The sequence below is a fragment of the Pseudopipra pipra genome, chromosome 1, assembly GCF_036250125.1.
Source record: "Pseudopipra pipra isolate bDixPip1 chromosome 1, bDixPip1.hap1, whole genome shotgun sequence".
NCBI lineage: Eukaryota > Metazoa > Chordata > Aves > Passeriformes > Pipridae > Pseudopipra > Pseudopipra pipra.
In genome coordinates this window covers 154,224,244-154,244,307 of record NC_087549.1, presented here as the reverse complement: position 1 = coordinate 154,244,307, position 20,064 = coordinate 154,224,244, and positions in this window count along the sequence as shown.

The following is a 20,064-nucleotide window of genomic DNA, read 5'->3' as shown; positions in this document are numbered from 1 at the left end:
CGTGTGTGGCCCAGCAGGATGTTAACGCTGAGTTCCTAATTTGCCACAGCAGTTAATTAATGCCCTCTCCATCCTGCTCCCACCTCCAGGTAGCCCAGCAACCCTGGCATCTCTTTGCCTTCCTCTATTTAGAGCGGGCGCACGGATGTGGGGAGTGAGAAATGATCCTCCGCCGATAATCCGCCGTGTTTACTTACCTGCCTCTTGGCCCAGCCACCCACCTCCTCTTCCACCCCCTGAACATCCCAGGGTGATTAATGGTTTTCCATTTTTAACCCTGGCATCGACTCTGGGTGTGTTCTGCTCGTTAAACAGCACCAAAGCTTGGCCTGGCAGTGCCCACGTTACCCAGCAGTTGGTTCTGGGTCTCCTTTGGGTCGTATTTTTGTGCTTGTGAATTGAAGTTTTTCTTGTTCTTCGAGTGGTTTGTTTGTTCAGTGTCTGACAGAGAGGGAAGGCTTTGCTAAAGAGCCTCAAACAGGCTGGGAATGCTGGGGTATTAAAATAAATATATAAAATTCATTAAAGGATTAATCAATATTAGATGAAAAGAGCTCAGTTTTCAAGGCTCTGCAGAGGCTTTTACTACAATTCCTTAAATCCCTGAGTGGGAAGACACTGTCATTTTTTGGAGAAGAGAAGGCTCCAGGGAGAGCTGAAAGCCCCTTCCAGTGGCTAAAGAGACTCCAGGAGAGCTGGAGAGGGACTGGGGACAAGAGATGGAGGGACAGGACACAGGGAATGGCTTTAACTGAAAAACTAGATATTAGAAATTTGAACTAGATATTAGGAATTAATTTACTATGAGGGTGGGGAGGGACTGGGATGGATTTCCCAGAGAAGCTGTGGCTGCCCCTGGATCCCTGGGAGTGTCCAAGGCCAGGTTGGAGCAACCTGGGCTAGTGGGAGGTGTCCCTGCCCATGGCAGGGGGTGGCACTGGATGGTCTTTAAGGTCCCTTCCAACCCAACCCATTCCATGACCATTCTGTGATCCCAAACCCCACAGCTGAGTCATCAAAGGAAAAAAAAAACCCCAAACCACCCTTTTTCTCTTCACGTGGGGTGTGACAAGAGGACAAAGGAGGTGTTTGAGGGTGCAAAGCCCTCTAGACCAGAACTGAACAACTCCTCATGGTCCCCACAGCCTGATGTCCTGAGCTGAGCTTTATCTGGACCTGGCCTAAGACAGAGCTTTGGACCAAACCAGCCCCAGTTGGGGGTTTGAGCTGTTTTCTAACTCTTTTCCCAGCACAGACACGGTCAGCAGGGCCTTCATTTTCAGAAGGAGGTCATTGCTTTTAACACCTAATCCCTTTGGAAACCTTTTTTAGACTCCAAAGAGAGGAGGCTCCTTCTCCCAGAGCCTCTGCCTAGACCTGCCATTCCCCAGAAATGTTCCTCAGCACCAGAACTCCCTCAAGCCCCTTTTCTTTTCCCAGCCCCAAATCCTTCCCGCTCGTCAGCAACAGGTAAATAAAGCAAATAAATAATTCTTTTCCTCGGCACTGCTGAGTTTTGACACTTGAATTTAGGGTGTTCTGGTGTCTCTGAGCCCTCCCCTCCTCTCTGAGCTGCTCTGACCTCTCACAACCCTCCGGGAGCAAAAGATTTCAGGCGAATTCTTGAGTCTTTGCAGCTTTCTCTGCTCCCAGTTCGAGCAGCAGCCAGGACAGCTGGCTCCAAATTTTATATCCAATAAATTCAATACCCCCTCCAAGCAGGTGTTCCCTTTCTGCTGATTCCCAGCCCCTGGAGCAACGAGGAGTTTGTTCATCACCTTCAGCCCAAAATAAACCTGCCCCTTTACCCTGGGATTGATGATCCCTTTTCACCCTCGGGGTTTTTTGTGATCAGTGTTCAATCAGAGCTGGAATTGGCTCTTGCAGCACAGGATACGGGGAATTCAACATATTTATCTGTCTGGATTGTAAAATTGGGGTTTTTTTTCAGCTTATTGGAGAAGGACAAGGAACAATTGGCTTGTTGATGTCACCCCTGTGCTGTAACCCCTGGTTTACTCCACCTGCCATTCTCTACCCTCAAGGTGCCTTAATTTCAGCGCAGAGGAAAAATATCATTCCTAAAAAAAATCCCATTTTTTTTTTTCCCCAGAGTAGGTTTCCAGCAGGTGAAATCAAGGAGGCAAAATCATCCTTTACAAGCCGAGCATCTGGAAGAGTTTGCAGCCCCTTTATCCCACTTATACATCGAGGGAAGGAAGGGAAAAAGGGCCTGGATCCCTTTAATATTCAATTTTTACCCTTAACCATCTCATTCACTGAAAATCCTTGGCAGCAAACAGATGAGAAGTCAGGAGATAGGGGAGAAACTAATGGAATTTGTCTTCCCTGGATTGCACATAACATACTCCTCTAATTAGCAGAGATAGGAATTAAAGTCATCCTTTGATAAGGTCAAATGGGCTCAGGGATTTTCTGCCTTATCTGGCAGGAAATCTTATCCAGCTTGATTGGAGCAGGAGATCAGGAATTAGGGAACATAATGAGATTGGGAAGTCTAGACTAAACATGTCAGAGAGCGGGGGCAGATGACAGGGAAGGGGGAGGGATTGGAGCAAGGAGGGTTTAATGTGCCCTTATCCAAAGTCAGGGCTGGGATTTGGGGCCTTGGTTCAAAATATGGGATAATTCAGAGACTGAACCCTGTTCCCCACTTTAGTCCAGATCCATTCAGGGAGAGGTGATTCTTATCCTCTGCCAGGGTTTTTTAGGGGCCCTGATTCCCTATTTTTCGTTCCTGTGAAGAAGAAGAAGGAGGAGGAGAAGAAGAAGAAAAAGAAGAAGAAGGGGAAGAACAAGAAAGGGAGAAGAAGAAGAAGAAAGAAGAGGAAGAAGAAGAAGAAGAGGAACAGGAAGAAGAAGAAGAGGAAGAGGAACAGGAAGAAGAAGGCGAAGAAAAGAAGAAGAAGAAGAAAAGAAGAAGAAGAAAAGAAGAAGAAGAAAAGAAGAAGAAGAAAAGAAGAAGAAGAGAAGAAGAAGAAAAGAAGAAGAAGAAGAAAAGAAGAAGAAGAAGAGAAGAAGAAGAAGAAGAAGAAAAGAAGAAGAAGAAGAGAAGAAGAAGAAAGGGAGAAGAAGAAGAAGAGGAAGAAGAAGAAGAAGAAAAGAAGAAGAAGAAGAGAAGAAGAAGAAGAAGAGGAAGAAGAAGAAAGGGAGAAGAAGAAGAAGAAGAAGAGGAAGAAGAAGAAAGGGAGAAGAAGAAGAAGAAGAGGAAGAAGAAAAGAACAAGATGAAGAAGAAGGAAAGAAGAAGATGAAGAAGAAGAAGAAGAAGAAGAAAAGAAGAAGAAGAAGGAAAGAAGAAGAAGATGAGAAGAAGAAGAAGAAGGAAAGAAGAAAAAGAAAAGAAATAATAATAATAATAATAATAATGGTTTCTGGCATTGAATGTGCATTTTGTTGGTTTAACTTTTACCCACCAAAATCTTTTCCTCTGCAGTTTTATGGAATTCACCCCAAAGTCAGAGACTTGACATTTTTTAGGGCCGTTCTGATGAGGGATGGACACCATTCCAACCATTTCCTCTCGCTGGGAATGCTGCAGGATTTGGGGAGGCCAATCCCCCAAACATTTCACGTGACAACCCCAAAATCATTTTGCCTCCAACCCCTTTTCTTTTCATATATAAGGAAACCCAGCATCTGTTTTCCTTGACAGGTGTAAATCCCCCCCTTAAAAACGTGGTTTGCTAATTAATACCTTTAAATTCAAATATTTATCTTGGCTTTAATTTAAATTTTGATTTAATTTAAATTTTGCTTTAATTTTAATTTTGATTTAATTCCAAGCCGGGAGAAATAATCCTTTTATTTTTGTTTGGTTTTTTGCTTCAAAATAATACCTAAAACAACCAAGACTCTTTATTAAGCTATTAGGACTTTTTATTAAGCTTTTATTAGTCCGATTCTTCTTGCTGCTGCTATTAACTTATTATTTATTCAGGTTTTTCCCATGCAGAAATAAGGACCTTTGTGTCTGAGCTTCCAGGTTGCACTTTCACTTCTTGGAAAATAATTTCCTTTTTCTCTCTTTTTGGGGTACAATCTCTTTTTTTTTTTTTTATTTTTTCCAGCTCATCCAAAGCAGAAGCAAAAGAAAGGGAAAAAGGTGGAAGGTGAAAGTTGCTTTCATGGTATGTTTTCACTATTTTTTTCCCAGGAAAAAAGGGTCTCATCCTTAATTCTTGAAGAATAAGAGGCTTTTATATCCTCAGCACTCCAGGAGTTGGGCTTGATGATCCACGTGGATCCATGTGGATCTCTTCCAACTCGGGATATTCTGCTATAAATATATTTATTTATTTATTTATTTGTTTATCTATCTATCTATCTATCTATCTATCTATTTATTTATTTCATATATATATATATGAAATTCTACAGGATAAAGTCTTTGGGATTATTACAACCACAGGTCAACCAGCAGAACCAGAGCTGGATATTTGGTGCTAAAAACCCCAATCCAAGGGTTTAATTAAATTCTGGAACATGAAAAATTAGGGATAATCTCAGAATCAATATCTGAATCCCTTGAGACTCCCCAAATTCAGATGCAAATTCTTTTGAGGACCATTAGTGGGGTCCAGTAAAATTCAGTTTTCTTTGCTCTGAACCACCTAAGAAGTTTTTTGTGCTGAAGGATGAATCAGGTTTTTTATTGTCTTACACCTTAATTTTATTGTATTTCCCCTCAGCCTTTGCCCTGGACCATGGATGGCAATCCCTTCTTTTCCAAACATTGCACAGGGGAGAATTTATGCAGTTGTCTGAGGATTCCTTTTTATGACCTAATTTCTTGATCCTTCTGCACTTGAACCGATTCTCTTCTTTATTTTCTTTTTTGCTTTTTTTTTCTTTTCTTTTTCTTTTTTCTTTTTTCTTTTTTTCTTTTTCTTTTTCTTTTTCTTTTTCTTTTTCTTTTTCTTTTTCTTTTTCTTTTTCTTTTTTTTCTTTTTCTTTTTTCTTGCCTTTTTTTACCTTTTCCTCCTTCTCATCTCCCTGTGCTGTTGCTCAGGAGAGGCTCTTTATGTCAGTAAAACACCACATTCCTGCTGCACTTCTTGTGTTTTCCGAGAGTTATGAGGAAAGAAGTGAGGACTGCAGAAAATAATTTATTATTTTCTAATAAATTTTATAATAATTTATTATTTTAGCCCCTCAGCTGATGAAAGCAGATGGACAGCTGACTTGATTATCCCCTTCCCAGACACACAGGGGTTGGCTGACAACTCAGTTTAAGGTCTGGGTGGAAAAAGAGACAAAACAAAAACCACTCCTAGAAGCTGAAGCCAGACGAGTTCAACAGGGAAACAAAAACTCCACATTTTTTTGGAGGGCAACTTGCCAACAGAGAGGAAACCCCTGGAAGAGGGGGAGGAATTTTTCTCAGTGTTTGTCAGGTGGTTGAAATCTCAGATGAAGGCGCTTTTGGGATGTGTGGGTGTGACTGAGCTGCACCTTTCTTCTGAATAATACAAATTAAATATCGGTTCTGAATTCCTACCGTGGGTTTTTGGCAAGGTCCAGCTGCTTGTACACACATTTTTGGGATGGCATTGGAGGGGCTGGGGGAGACAGACACTCACCTCCTGAACCTCTGGGGGTGTCTGTGACACTCGGGCATCCCTCCCACAGCACCAGGTGTTAGACAGCAACTGGAGCCAAAAAGTCGTTGTTCTCACCAAAATATTCTGCTTTAGGGGAGAAGAGACGTTTTCTGAACTCCATTCAGGGCTTTGTTGTGCCTCGTGCCACCTGAGGTGGTCTGAGATGTCCCACCCATGCCAGGCTCTGAGATGACCCTCCTGGTGCCACCTGAGATGGTCTGAGATGTCCCACCCGTACCAGGCTCTGAGATGACCCTCCTGGCTGCCTCTTGAGGTGGTCTGAGATGTCCCACACCCTGAGATGACCCTTCTGGCTGCCACCTGAAGTGGTCTGAGATGTCCCACCCATGCCAGGCTCTGAGATGACCCTCCTGGCTGCCACCTGAGATGGTCTGAGATGTCCCACCCAACCCTGAGATGACCCTCCTGGCTGCCACTTGAAGTGGTCTGAGATGTCCCACCCATGTCCCACGCTCTGAGATGACCCTTCTGGCTGCCACCTGAGGTGGTCTGAGATGTCCCACCTGTCCCAGGCTCTGAGATGACCCTCCTGGCTGCCACCTGAGGTGGTCTGAGATGTCCCACCTGTGTCCCACACACTGAGATGACCCTTCTGGCTGCCACCTGAGAAGGTCTGAGATGTCCCACACCCTGAGATGACCCTCCTGGCTGCCACCTGAGAAGGTCTGAGATGTCCCACCCATGTCCCACACCCTGAGATGACCCTCCTGGCTGCCACCTGAGATGGTCTGAGATGTCCCACCCGTGCCAGGCTCTGAGATGACCCTCCTGGCTGCCACCTGAGATGGTCTGACATGTCCCACCCATGTCCCACGCTCTGAGATGACCCTTCTGGCTGCCACCTGAGATGGTCTGAGATGTCCCACCCATGTCCCACACCCTGAGATGACCCTCCTGGCTGCCACCTGAGATGGTCTGAGATGCCCCACCCGTGCCAGGCTCTGAGATGACCCTCCTGGCTGCCACCTGCACCAGCATTTGCTGATGGATCTCCGTGCAAAAGCCCTTGGAATTTGGGATAAAGCATCTGTGTTTAGGCAATAAATTCCCCCTGGTGATGGAGCCTGGAGAGTTACTCAGCCAACCTGCTCCTTTCTGGAGCAGCATCTGGAAACCAGGCAAGGCTAAAATCAAACCAGACACCTCTGTTTATTTTCCTACAGAAGTTTTGGGATGAGAAGGGTGGGTTTGAGCAAAAGGAACTCCGGGAAAAAAAAACTCACCTGCTTGAAAAAAACCACACGGAATTCTTATGAAAGGTTTTGAAGGAAAGGAGACAAGAAGATTATTCTTTTATCAAGAAAATCCAAGTAAGAGAATAAATTCCTGGGATGGGAGGATGTTGTGACTGTTTACACCTGTGAGAGGTCTGAATTCCAATCAATTTAAATCCCAAAGGTGGGATTAAGTCACTGTGTCTCTCTCAGGTCTTCAGGTTTCCCCTGGTCACCCTTTCCCAGGCCCACAGAGTTTTGTTGGACTGAAGGATTTCAGGCCTCAGCAAACAAAGCCATGTTTAAAGGTAGGGACAGGGAAGTTCAGGATTAGAGGTGGATTGTGGACAGTTATTCCAGCAGGGAAAAATAAGTCTCATGCACCAGGGAAAGCTGAAATCCCCCTGAAAAAGGGGGAAATCATTTCCAGCCCGTGGTACAGAGTGTGGGTGTGAGAAGCAGTGCTTGCAACACCAGAGCTGGGTCTGCTTCCAGCCCTTGGGAAGTTTGATTCTTCACTGAAAGGATGAGATGGAAACACAAACTCCTTCCCAATGATTGTGCAGCCCTGGTTTCCTGGAATTCCAGAATGGTTTGGGGTGGAAGGGATTAAAGGTCATCTCATTCCAACCCTCCTGCCACGGGCAGGGACACCTCCCACTAGCCCAGGTTGCTCCAACCTGCCCTTGGACACTTCCAGGGATCCAGGGGCAGCCACAGCTTCTCTGGGAAATCCATTCCAGGGCCTCCCCACCCTCCCAGGGAAGATTTGCTTTCTAATATCTCATTTAAACCTTCCCTCCCTCGGCTTGAAGCCCTCCCAGAAGGCTGTGCCATGTTATAACCACACATGATGACATGTTATAACCATACATGGTGCCATGTTATAACCACACATGGTGCCATGATACAACCACACGTGGTGCCATGTTATAACCACACCTTGTGCCATGTTATAACCACACCTTGTGCCATGTTATAACCACACCTTGTGCCATGTTCTAACCCCACACTGTAGCACATCTTCTCTGGCTTCTGGAGGAAAAAAAGGCATTTTAATTTTTAAAGAAAAAAATCAGAATCCGAGTTCACGCCGATGAGATTTGCCAGTGACAAGAATTTGGTGAGTCTGAGCCATCACTGTTCTCACTCCAACATCCCAGTCTTGTGTTCCACCAAGAAATCCAACCAACCCTGATCCCAATGATAGGAAAAAAATAACTCCTGAACTTCAAAATGTGACCTCATCCCTTTTCTCCTGCTGTCTGCTCTGTCTTTCCCTTCTTTGCTAATTATTTAAATCCACTACAGAGAGTAACTCCAAAGGCTGGAGGAGCACAGATCTCCATCTCTTCAGTAAGGAGATGGAGAAATCCATGGTCTGGTGTGGAATTTTCCTTGGGGTTGTGCTCCAAGTTAATGACCCCTGGCGAGGAGGAATTGACTTTATATCAACCCTGTGCTACTTTGAGCTTGCCCTTTTTTGCCAGAAAGTGGGAAGTTCAGGTAGAAAAAGCACATGAATTCCCCCCCCCACACAAAAAAAACCCTATGGCATGATGCCCAAAACTCGGGAGGCTGAGGAAAAAGAGGTGGATTTTATCCCACCTCACTCTGAAATCCTAAAATCTAAAGAATATTTGAGGGTCATGTGGCCAGTTAGCAGTGAATAATATGAAGGAGGTGCCTTTTTGACCTCTGAGGACTCTTTATGACCAAGAGGATTTTTCCTGGAGATACAGAAAATTCCTCTAATGCTGTTTTCTGACCTATTGAAAAATATTTAGTGTCTCAAGGAATTCTAGTGGAAAAAATGAGAGCAGAACAGAGGCCACATCTCATTCTTCTTCTTCTAATATTCCAAATATTGGACTTTACTGCCCTTCTAGTAGGGTCATAGAATCACAGAATCATCTAAGAGGGAAAAGAGCTTTCAGCTCAAGCCCAACCACAAACCCAGCACTTCCAAAGCCATCTCCATAATGTCTCTTCATCCCAGAAAACAAATCTCCTGCTGGTATTACAGAATCATGGAATTGTTAAGGTTGGAAAAGACCTTTAAGGTCATCATGTCCCACCATCAACCAGCAGCACCTTGTTCACCACTAAACCACGTCCCCAAGAGCCACATCCATACATTTTTGGAACACTTCCAGGGATTGGGACTCCATCACTTCCCTGAGCACCCTGTCCCAGTGCTTGACAACTCCTCCCACAATGAAATTTTTCCTAATATCCAACCCAAACCTCCCCTGGATGAGGTTGCAGCTTGAGGCCTAAATGAAAATCTCACTATATTTAGCAAATACGTCATGAAAACCTTAGGTCAGGCCTAAAATCCTGCAGCTCCAAGGAGGGATAAAACTCCTCTCTATTTCCCAGAAATTTGCATAATATTCCACCCGAAGGCAATTTCTTCTTCCACCCACTAGATGGGAGCAAACCTTAATTTATGGGGATGGTGGCAGGATCCCTGGAATATCTGCTGCCAACGTGGGTGGTCTCGTGGGCTCGACTCACCTTTTTTAGTGCTGTTTAACGAGGGAAATGTCGAACTTTGAGCAAATCAATTCTTGGCCATCATAAAAAGTGGAGCTTGGCCGAGGGCCAGGGGATCACTTCAGCCCAAGGAGGGGAAGGAGTGGAAACCTGGAGTGGGTTTTCCTCCAGACCAAACCAAGTGTACCCGTTGGCTCGGGGAGTGGGGGGTTATTTTTAAGCCTTGACTAAGCATTGCAAGTTTTGCTTTTTTTTTTTTTTTGCAGGGAAAATATTTGGGATTCGGGTCTCTGGTTGTTCACTCGTTAATTCCCCTGCCTTCACCTCCTTCTGAGCAGGAATGAAATCATGTGTCGGGGAAGGAGAAACAATTCCTAGAGTTTTATTCGGTGTAGAAATTCCAGCTTTCCAAGAACTGCCCGCGGAGAGGAATAAATCCCCCGTTGCAGCCGGGAGGAACATGAATCTGGGCAGTCACTGCTGACTAGAAATGGGTTGAGGAATAAAAATGTCAATTCTTGAGTCATCAGGGCGAGAAATTCCAGCAGAACTCCCTGGTGGGACACGAGTCATGGGGATAACGAGGTGATGTTTGCAGAAAGGCTTCCTCAGAATCCAAAATGCCCAAGGTGGGGAGAGCTCTGAAGGGCAGAGGCAGCTGAAATCCTAAGTGAGATGTTTTCCTGGAATCCAGCGTCTCAGCCAACCCATCCCATCCCCCAGGGAAGGGGGTCCCTGCTGGATCTTTAGAGGTAATTTTTGGGTTTCCCTCCCTCAGTTCTTAGAAGTTCTTCACGACATGTGGTGACTCTTCCGGCCTCAGATTTTTCCAGGGGCCCCGGAGGGTGTTGATAAATCCCTGTGGAATTCTCCTGCTGGCTTTAAGGCAGCCTAAACCTGCTAAGTTTTGATCTTCAAGGGTGTAAAATGAGGGGATATCTGTGCCCCAGCTGGTCACTGTTTGTGTGGGAAACAACTAATTTTGGCTATTTTCCTTTCTTTTCGTATTCCAGTGATAAATTAAGAGCTTTGCAGGTCTCTCTCCATTTGAGTGATGTTCTAATGACTCACCCACACCGGATTAAATACTTTAATCTCAATACAAAGAAGCAGAGATTTACTCCTATTTCATATTTTTTCTTTGGGTTTATTGTATTTCTTGAGTAGTTTGACTCAAATCATCAACAAATTAATTAGTTCAGAATCAGATGCAAAGCCCTGTGCCGTAACAACAAAAAGAACATGCATTAAAAAGGCTGGAGAAGTAGTTTGGGTTGGAAAGGGCCTTAAAAATCATCTCATTCCAACCCCCTGCCATGGGCAGGGACACCTTCCACCAGCCCAGGTTGCTCCAACCTGGCCTTGGACACTTCCAGGGATGGAAGAAGCATCAAAAGCTGCTCTGAGCAGCTTCTCTTCTCCCTGTTCATCTTCTGTTTCACTGAAATGAAAACCACAGGATGTTTGTTTTTTTTTTTGGAAAACAGTTCCATACCAAACCAAAATTTTGGGAGGAGGAAAAAAAAAAAATCACCAGCAAGAAAAATAATATATTTACAAGGAGACTTTAAAGCCTGGGATCTCAGCACAAATCAGGGAGGTAAAATCACTTCCATGCCCTGATATTTAACTGGTGAAGTGAACTCAGTTGCCTTCTTATTTTTTTTTGGTCTACTAGGAGAGTGTTTAGCATTTTTTATTGCTGAATATTCCATGACTTGCCTCTCCCTGCTTTCCTCCCACTGCAGAACCCCGGGCTGATGTGTTGCACTGAATGACCTCAGCTTGCTGAAGAGCTTGGAAGTATCCCAGAAAATTGGAGATGCCCCTTCCCAGGCAGGGAGGAAGGAGCTGAGGATGTGAGAGACAACAGAAGGATTCACATCTGACCAGGAGCAGGGGCAGATGTCTCAGATTGGGCAAAAATACAATTTTGCAGGTGCAGGACAGAGAATTTTTAACCCAAATTAAACAACAAATGCCAATCCAGCCTATTTTTAACGAAGATTGAGAGCTTTAAACCGAGATATGATTCTGCTTTATTTCATCTTTGGAAATGTCTTTTGGGTTGTTGGTATTTTTTTCCCCAAATATAATTTGGAGTGGGAAATATAATATGATATATATAATATAATATATATAATATAATATATAAAATATAATATAACATATATAATATATATAATATAATACAATACAATACAATACAATACAATACAATACAATATAATACAATATAATAATATAATATAATATAATATAATATAATGTAGTATAATGTAATATAATATAATGTAACATAATATAATGTAACATAATATAATGTAACATAATATAATGCAATACAATATAATACAATACAATATAATACAATACAATATAAAACAATATAATAATATAATATAATATAATATAATATAATATAATATAATATAATATAATATAATATAATATAATATAATATAATATAATATAATATAATATAATATAATATAATATAATATAATATAATATAATATAATATAATATAATATAATATAATATAATATAATATAATATAATATAATATAATATAATATAATATAATATAATATAATAAATTGGAGTGGGAAAAATGTAGAAATCACAGAATTACTGGCGAGACCATGGAATTATGGGTTCCTAGAATGGTTTGGATTGGAAGGGACCTCAAGGATCATCCAGTTCAGAGGGAAGGGACACCATCCATTAGACCAGGTTGGTCCAAGCCACCTCCAACCTGGTCTTGAATATGTTCCATCAAATACTGAATAATTCAGTAATTGTGAACTAATTGGTAACTAATTGTGGCCTTCCGGGAGCTGCAGAATAATTCACATCAAACCTGAATAAATCCTAAAAGCACAGATTTTAGTTCATATAAAAAAGGCATTTTTATTAACAGCTTCACTTTACTTCTTCCTGATATTTAAAACCTCAGTGTTGGTAAAATCATCTTGTCAGTGACACCGAACTCCAGCCACGTCATCACGATACAAAAAAAACCAGCAAAAAACCCCAAAACTCGCTTTTCTTTCTTGTTTTAACAAGCAGGGCAAGGCAAAGGGCACCTAAAATAAACCAAGGAGACAGGAGCTCTTCTTTTTTAATGAAAGCTTTGCCCAGGGCACGGCAGTGACAGCGGAGAGGGGTCATTAGCCCTGACTAAGAGCTGCCAGGAAGCACAGGGAGCCTGAAGTGAGGGAGCTTAAACTTGTCACAATTCTTCCAGCTAACAAGGGTCCACAAAACAGTGGGATCTGCCTGGAGAAGCTCCTCCAGCAGCAACCTTGTCACTGACAGAGGCCAGAGCAGCTCTGCAGGACCCTCGGGAGGTTACGAGGTCTCTGGGCTGCTCCTTTAATTAGCCCGGAGATAATTGAGGAGGGTTTCCTGCTGCAGGTCACGGTGGGACAGGGCAGAGGCCTCGGAACGGCCCTGCAGAGGAGGGGGAGATGTTTCTGACCCCCCAGAATCGCTGTGCTGACTCCAGGAGGAGGGTTGGGAGCCCAAAAGGAGCCCAGCTGTGCCCGGGGTTATTTGTGAGGGAGAGCAGGGGGTGGGAAAAAGGGATGAGGGAAGCGATGCCGGGAGGATGGAAATGGAGTGAAGGTTATGAGGAATGGGATTTTAAGGTCCCTTCCAGCACAAACCATCCTGTGACTCTGTGAATGTGCCCTCCCCTTCCAGGACTGCTCAGCTGCACCGTGGAATATTTGCCCATCACTCCCTTCCGAAGGGGAATAACCCCTTTGGGGGGGAGTTCACATCCACCCACCCCCATTCAGAAGAGCCACACAGAGATTTTGGATTGATGTGAGTGCTGCAGAAACCCCAGAAGGTCTTCAAAAGCCAAGAAGAACAAATTCAAGCTAAAAGGCTTTCATTTCTTTCTCTCTCTCCACTGTTGTCCCCTCACAGAGGAGTCCTGGGTGTTCCTGAAAGCCTCAGAGCTGGGACACAGCAAAGAAACGGCCTCTGTCTGCACCAGGGGAGGTTTAGGATGGATATTGGGAAAATTTCCTCATGGAAAGGGTTGTCAAGCACTGGAACAGGCTGCCCAGGGCAGTGGTGGAGTCACTAATCCCAGAGGGGTTTAAAAGCCGTGTGGATGTGGCACTTGGGGACGTGGTTTAGGGGTGGGCTTGGGGGACAGTTGGATTTGATGACCTTAGAGGGCTTCCCCAACCTCAACAATCCTATGATTCTGTGAATTGACCCATCAAAACCTTGCTTAGAGCCCCTCACAGATTTGTGAACGTATTTTTGGGTGACTCGCCCCAGTAGAGTATTTTTTGGTCAATCATAAACTTCCTGAGCTCTTCAGGTCATCTCAAGGGCTCTCCTGCCAAGTCAACAGGATTTCAAACCTAAAGAGAGCTGATATTTGTTTTACACCCCCATTTTCCAATGAGATGAAGATTAGATAAGGATTAGACACATTCCAAACGATTAAGAAAGCTGATAAAGTCCCCTCTTGGGTAGAAAGATCAACAGAAGGAGTGAGATGCTTCTTGAACCCTGATTTGAGAGGTTGCAGAGGACAACACAGGGGAATGTGTTTCTCCATCCCTGGAAGTGTCCAAGGCAAGGTTGGACGGGGCTTGGAGCAACCTGGGATGGTGGAAGGTGTCCCTGCCCGTGGCAGGGGGTTGGAATGAGATGATCTTCAAGGTCCCTTCCAACCCAAACCATTCTGGGATTCCATGAAGCTGAAATCCCTCCTCCTCCTCCTCCTCCAGGAAGTGGCAGCTCCCCAGAAAGAGGATTTACACCCATTTATTTTCCATTCCATTTGCACTGTGGTGGGAACACACCTCTTGGGACAGCCCCTCAGGCTTCCCAGAGCCTCTTAAATAAAATTATTTGTGAAGGATTAACCACAGGGAGTTGGTCTCCAACCCCACCGACCGACTGAGACTGTGGATTCTCCTTCCCTGGAAGCTGAAAAAAGGGAAAAAGGATCATTGCCCTTTGGAGACACAGGATGCTGGGCTAAACTGCCCTTTCCTCTGCCCCAGGACAGCTGTTGCTTCATCCATTCCCAGAAGCAGAGGATTTTTTGCAGCTGCAGCAGCAGCTCCTGGTTTTAACTCAGGAGGTTTCCAAGCGGGAGTTCTGCAGTTTGGGATGACAAGATGATCCCAGCCAGCCTTGGGGTACATTTAAACCCCAGAGCAGCCTTAAGACAGATAAATCAATGACTAAATCAAAGAATCCTTGCCTCCACTAAAAATTGAATCAGAGAATTCAGAGTCTGATGAAGATTCTTATGTGAAAATGATGAATTGAAACCCTTTCTTTTTAGGTTTGTTTTTTTTTTTTTTTTTGGCAACTCTTTCCACAAGACACTCCAACTCCTGGAGTAACGAGGTTATATCTCATAATCTGCGAGGGAAAACGTATTTTAAAAGTTGTTCTTAACAGTATTTTATAAAGTCTCATTCTTGGAAGGGGAGGATGAGCAAATAAAACATTTCCTGCACTTCCCTTTTGGTTTCCATTGCAGTGGATGCCTCGGGCTTGTTCCAGGGACTCCACGTGCAGCCACATAAGGAGTTTGGAGAGGAGTTTGGAGAAGGTGTTTCCAGACTCCTGGAGGAAATCCCTTGAGGATTGCTCCTGGTTTCCAGTGGGACATGATCTACCCTTCTACCTCTGCTCTGCTGCTGCTCTCCGGAGCGAATTCCGCAGCCCTCCTCCCGTTATCCAGCACCGTGTCCAACTCTTTGGATAACCAGGGGTTGGTTACCCCTCTGCACATCCATCTCCCACCTGGAAACGGGGCAGAGGGGTTTGTCACCCCCTTGGGAACATGTTATTTAGGGACTGAAGTTGGGAAGCACTGTTGGAACTGGAGGAACTCTCCCTAGGGATGGAGGAACGGTGCCGGGAGGAAACACGGAGACAACTCGGATTGTTCAGCCTGGAGAGGAGAAGGGTTTGGGGGCAACTAATTGTGGCCTTCCAGGACCTGAAAGGAGCTACAGGAAAGATGGAGAGTGTTTACAAGGGCTTGGAGGGACAGGACACAGGGAATGGCTTCAAAGTGACATAGGACAGGGATGGATGGGATATTGGGAAGGAATTCCTGGCTGGGAGGGTGGGGAGGGCCTGGACTGGATTTCCCAGAGAAGCTGTGGCTGCCCCTGGATCCCTGAAAGTGTCCAAGGCCAGGTTGGAGTAACCTGGGCTAGTGGAAGGTGTCCCTGCCCATGGCAGGGGGTGGAACAAGATGGTCTTGAAGGTGCCTTCCAACCCAAACCATTCCATAATTCCACAATTGAATGGAAACAACCCCTTTGGCCTCAGGTTGTGGGTTGTAGTTTGGAGCATAAATGACAACAAGGATCATCTCTGTCCTACCATTTACTCCCCAATTTTATCAGCACTACCTGCCACGAGCGGTCCTGAGGCAACATCAAGGTTTGTTCTCCTTCCATAAAGAAGGTCCAAGCATGTCTGTGGCTGCCCCTGGATCCCTGAAAGTGTCCAAGGCCAGGCTGGAGCAAGCTGGGCTAGTGGAAGGTGTCCCTGCCCATGGCAGGGGGTGGAACAAGATGGTCTTGAAGGTGCCTTCCAACCCAAACCATTCCATAATTCCATGATTGAATGGAAACAACCCCTTTGGCCTCAGGTTGTGGGTTGTAGTTTGGAGCATAAATGACAACAAGGATCATCTCTGTCCTACCATTTACTCCCTAATTTTATCAGCACTACCTGCCATGAGCGGTCCTGAGGCAACATCAAGGTTTGTTCTCCTTCCATAAAGAAGGTCCAAGCGTGTCTGGGTTGTGCTGTCAGTGTTACCTGGTGTCCTACAGGAGCTTCCTCTTCCCAGGAAGGCTGTGAAGGGAGGTGTTTGGATGGTGGAGAGGCTGTTTCTTCCCACAGGTGTAAACTCAGCCCCTTCTCGCTGGCAAATAGAATATCTGATGGAAACATAGAAATGTGGAATATCCTGAGCTGGAAGGGATCCACAAAGATCCTCAAAGTGTAACTCCTGGCTCTCCACAGGACAATCCCAGGAATCACACCACGTGCATCTCAACATCCTTTGGGACTAGACAGCAAATATTGGGAAGGAAGAGGAAAGGAAGCAGAGGTCAGGGATGAGGGAAGAACCTCTGGGTTCTACTGCAACAGGAACAAATCCACAAATGGGATGTTCAGGAAAGATTCTTCTGGTGACCTTTCATATGGTCTGAGCACTGTGAGGAAGAGCTGGATGGGTGTGATGGTCTTCCAGAATGGACTTCTTTACTTCCACCACCAAGTTTTTACAGTGAGAACAATCATTCACTGGAAAACCCTTCCCAGGAACAATTTAGAGTCCCCAGAACTGGAGGTTTTCAAGATTTGCTTGGGCAGGTTCCGAGATAATCAACCTGGGCTTGTGGAAGGGGGTTGGGATGAGATGATTGAAGGTCCCCTCCAACCCAGGCCATCCTATGATTCTATAATTCTCATCTAGGCTTCCTTTTCCATAGAAGTTTGGACCAGATGATCTTTTGAAGTCCCTCCAACCTGGGCTGTTCAGTGAATTTACACTTCACCGAGGTGTTGAAATAACATTTGAGAATCAACATTAAGTGGAGAAGACGGGCAAGGTTTGTATCTCCCTCCCTGTTTCCATGAGAGCTGAGTCCTCTCCCCATTCCCATTGTTTTTGCACTCGGGCTGGAGCTCCTTGTGGCAGGAATTACATTTTTATGATGTGAAAAGTGCTGTAAAGTGAGAGCAGCGTTTTCTCCGTGGTGGGTGGAGACAGCAAAGAAAACATTTAGGAATCAGGAGGCTTCGGTTTTGGGGTTTTGCTTGTTTTTGTTTAGTGGTGTTTTGCTTTTGTTTTGGGTTTTTCTTTGATTTGTTTTGGTTTTTTCCTTTATTTTTTTGGTTATTTTTATTTTGTTGCTTTGATTGGTTCATTTGTGGGTGTTGGGGTTTTTCTGGTCTTTTTTTTTTTTTTGGTTGGTTTGGGTTTTTTGTTTGTTTGTTTTGGTTTTTTTAAAATTTTTTTATTATTATTTATGTTTTGCTTTTGGTTTGGGTTTTTCTTTGGTTCTGTTTGGTTTGGTTTTTTTCTTTATTTGTGTTAGACTGGACACACCTTGTGTGTGTGTGTGGAGATGTGCAAAACTGAGGTGTCTGCACGTGCCCAAATCCCTTTTTGCTCTGGCCCAGCTCCACTGGCTTCATCCACACAACAAACTCCACGAATCCCTGACATGTTATTCTCGGCTTTCCCGAGCAAGAACGAGCTGTGTGGTCCAACCAGAGCATAAAACAACACCTTGAGGGAACAGTAACGATGCTCTGACCTCAGCAAACCAACTTTCTGGGTTTCTCAGGCCACATCCCCGTGACCCAAAGGTGGAAAATCCGGGATAACACTTTGGGAGAACCCCCCGTGTTTGGGTGAAGCAAAATGGGGGCCCTGACACGTAAAAAAACCCACTTCATTAGTCCTTTCCTTTGAAAAGCTCAGATCCCATTTGCATGTCTCTGGTTTATATGGGCATCCTATTGAATTTGGAATTCCCTGGGCCCGTTTTAAAGGCTGGCTTTGCCTCCATAAACCCACATCTGTTCTGGCTGGAAATTCCCTGCTCTTGGCATGGGATTCAATTCCCAGTTTGCCACCTATACAGTCTGAACACACAAAGCTTTGAGGCTTTTGCTGCTGGAGGGAGGGGTTTTTTTCCCAGCTGTTTTCAGGGAGCAGCCCAGAATTCTCTTTCCTCTTCTCCTTTTCCTTCTTCTCCATCTCTCCCCAAATCCTCCCGACAACTTGACATGCCCCTGATCCCTTTCTGGATTGGCTGTGCCGTGAACAAACCCAGAATTTCCTCTCCCAGGCCCTTCCAGTTTATAACCAGGATACAAACAGAAAATATTTCATCATAGAATCATGGAATCAGCTGGGTTGGAAGGGACCTCCGAGATCATCCAGTCCCACCCTTGATCCAACCCCACTGTGGTTCCCAGCCCATGGCACTGATGCCACATCCAGTCTGTCCTTAAACACCTCCAGGGATGGAGAATCCCCCCCTTCCCTGGGCAGCCCATTCCAATGGCTGAGCACCCTCTCCGCAAAGAAATTCTTTTTTTTTTCCCCTGTATTTTCTGTTTGTTTGTTTGTTGTTTTTTGATTTTTGGTTTTTTTTCTAATGTTCTTTTTTTTGTGGATTTTTGTGGGGTTTTTTGTTTTCATTTCGCTTCGGTTTTGGGGTTTTGTTTGTTTCTGTTTAGTGGAGTTTTGCTTCTGTTTTGGGTTTTTCTTTGGTTTTGTTTGTTTTTTTCTTTATTTGTTTGTTTTTCGTTTTTGTTCTTTTTTCTGTTGCTTTGATTGGTTCATTTGTGGGTGTTGGTTTTTTTTTTTAGTCTTTTTTTTTGATTGGTTTGGGGTTTTTTGTTGTTGTTGTTATGTTTTGTTTTTAAATTTTTTATTATTATTTGTGGGTTTTTTTGGTTTTGTTTGGTTTGTTTTTTCTTTGTTTGTTTTTCATTTTTGTTTTTTTTTTGGTTTTGCTTTCATTGGTTCATTTGTGAGTGTTGGGGGTTTTTTTTGGTCTTTTTTTTTCTTTGGTTTGGTTTTTTTTGTTGTTTTTTTGTTTGGTTTGGTTTTGTTTTTTAAATTTTATTATTATAATTATTTGTGTTTTGCTTTTGTTTTGGTTCTTTCTTCGGCTTTGCTCGGTTTGTTTTTTTCTTTATTTGTTTGGTTTTGTTCTTTTTTTGGTAGCTTTGATTGGTTCATTTGTGGATGCTGGGGGTTTTTTGATCTTTTTTTTGGCTTGTTTAGTTTTTTTCTCTGGTTGAGTTTTTTGTTGGTTTGGTTTGTTTTTTAAAATTTTTAATTATTATTTGTGTTTGGGTTTTTCTTTGGGTTTGTTTGGGTTGGGTTTTTTTCATTTTTTTTTCATTTTTGTTCTTTTTTATTGTTGTTTTGATTGGTTCATTTGTGGGTGTTGGGGGTTTTTTGGTTTTTTTTTTTTGTTTGGTTGGTTTGGGGTTTTTTGCTTGTTTGTTTAAGGTTTTTTTTTATTTTTTTAAAATTATTATTTGTGTTTTGTTTTTGTTTTGGATTTTTCTTTGGTCTTGTTTGGTTCATTTTTTCTTTATTTTTTTTCTGTTTTTGTTCTTTTTTTGTTGTTTTGATTGGTTCATTTGTGGGTGTTGGGGGTTTTTTTGGTCTTCTCTTTTTGGTTGGTTTGTTTTGGGATTTTTTTGGTAGTTTTTTTCGTTGGTTTGCCTTGATTTTTTAATTTTTTTTATTATTATTATTTGTGTTTTGCTTTTGTTTTGGGTTTTTCTTTGATTTGTTTTGTTTTTTCTTTATTTGTTTGTTTTTCATTTTTGTTCTTTTTTTGTTGTTGTTTTGATTGGTTCATTTGTCGATGCTGGAGTTTTTTTGGTCCTTTTTTTATTGGTTTGGTTTGTTGGGGGGTTTTTTGTTCCTTTAGTTTGTTGGTTTGTTTGTTTGGTTGGTTGGTTGGTTTTTTTGGGGGGGCTTATTTTTTTGTTTGTTTGGTTTTTTGTTTGGTTTTTTGTTTGTTTTTCTGTTGGTTTGGTTTTTTTGGGTTTTTTGTTTGTTTGTTGTTTGTTTGTTTTTGTTTTGTTTTGGGTTTTTTATTATTATTTGTTTGTTGGGTTTGGTTTTTTTAAAATTTTTTTTATAATTATTTG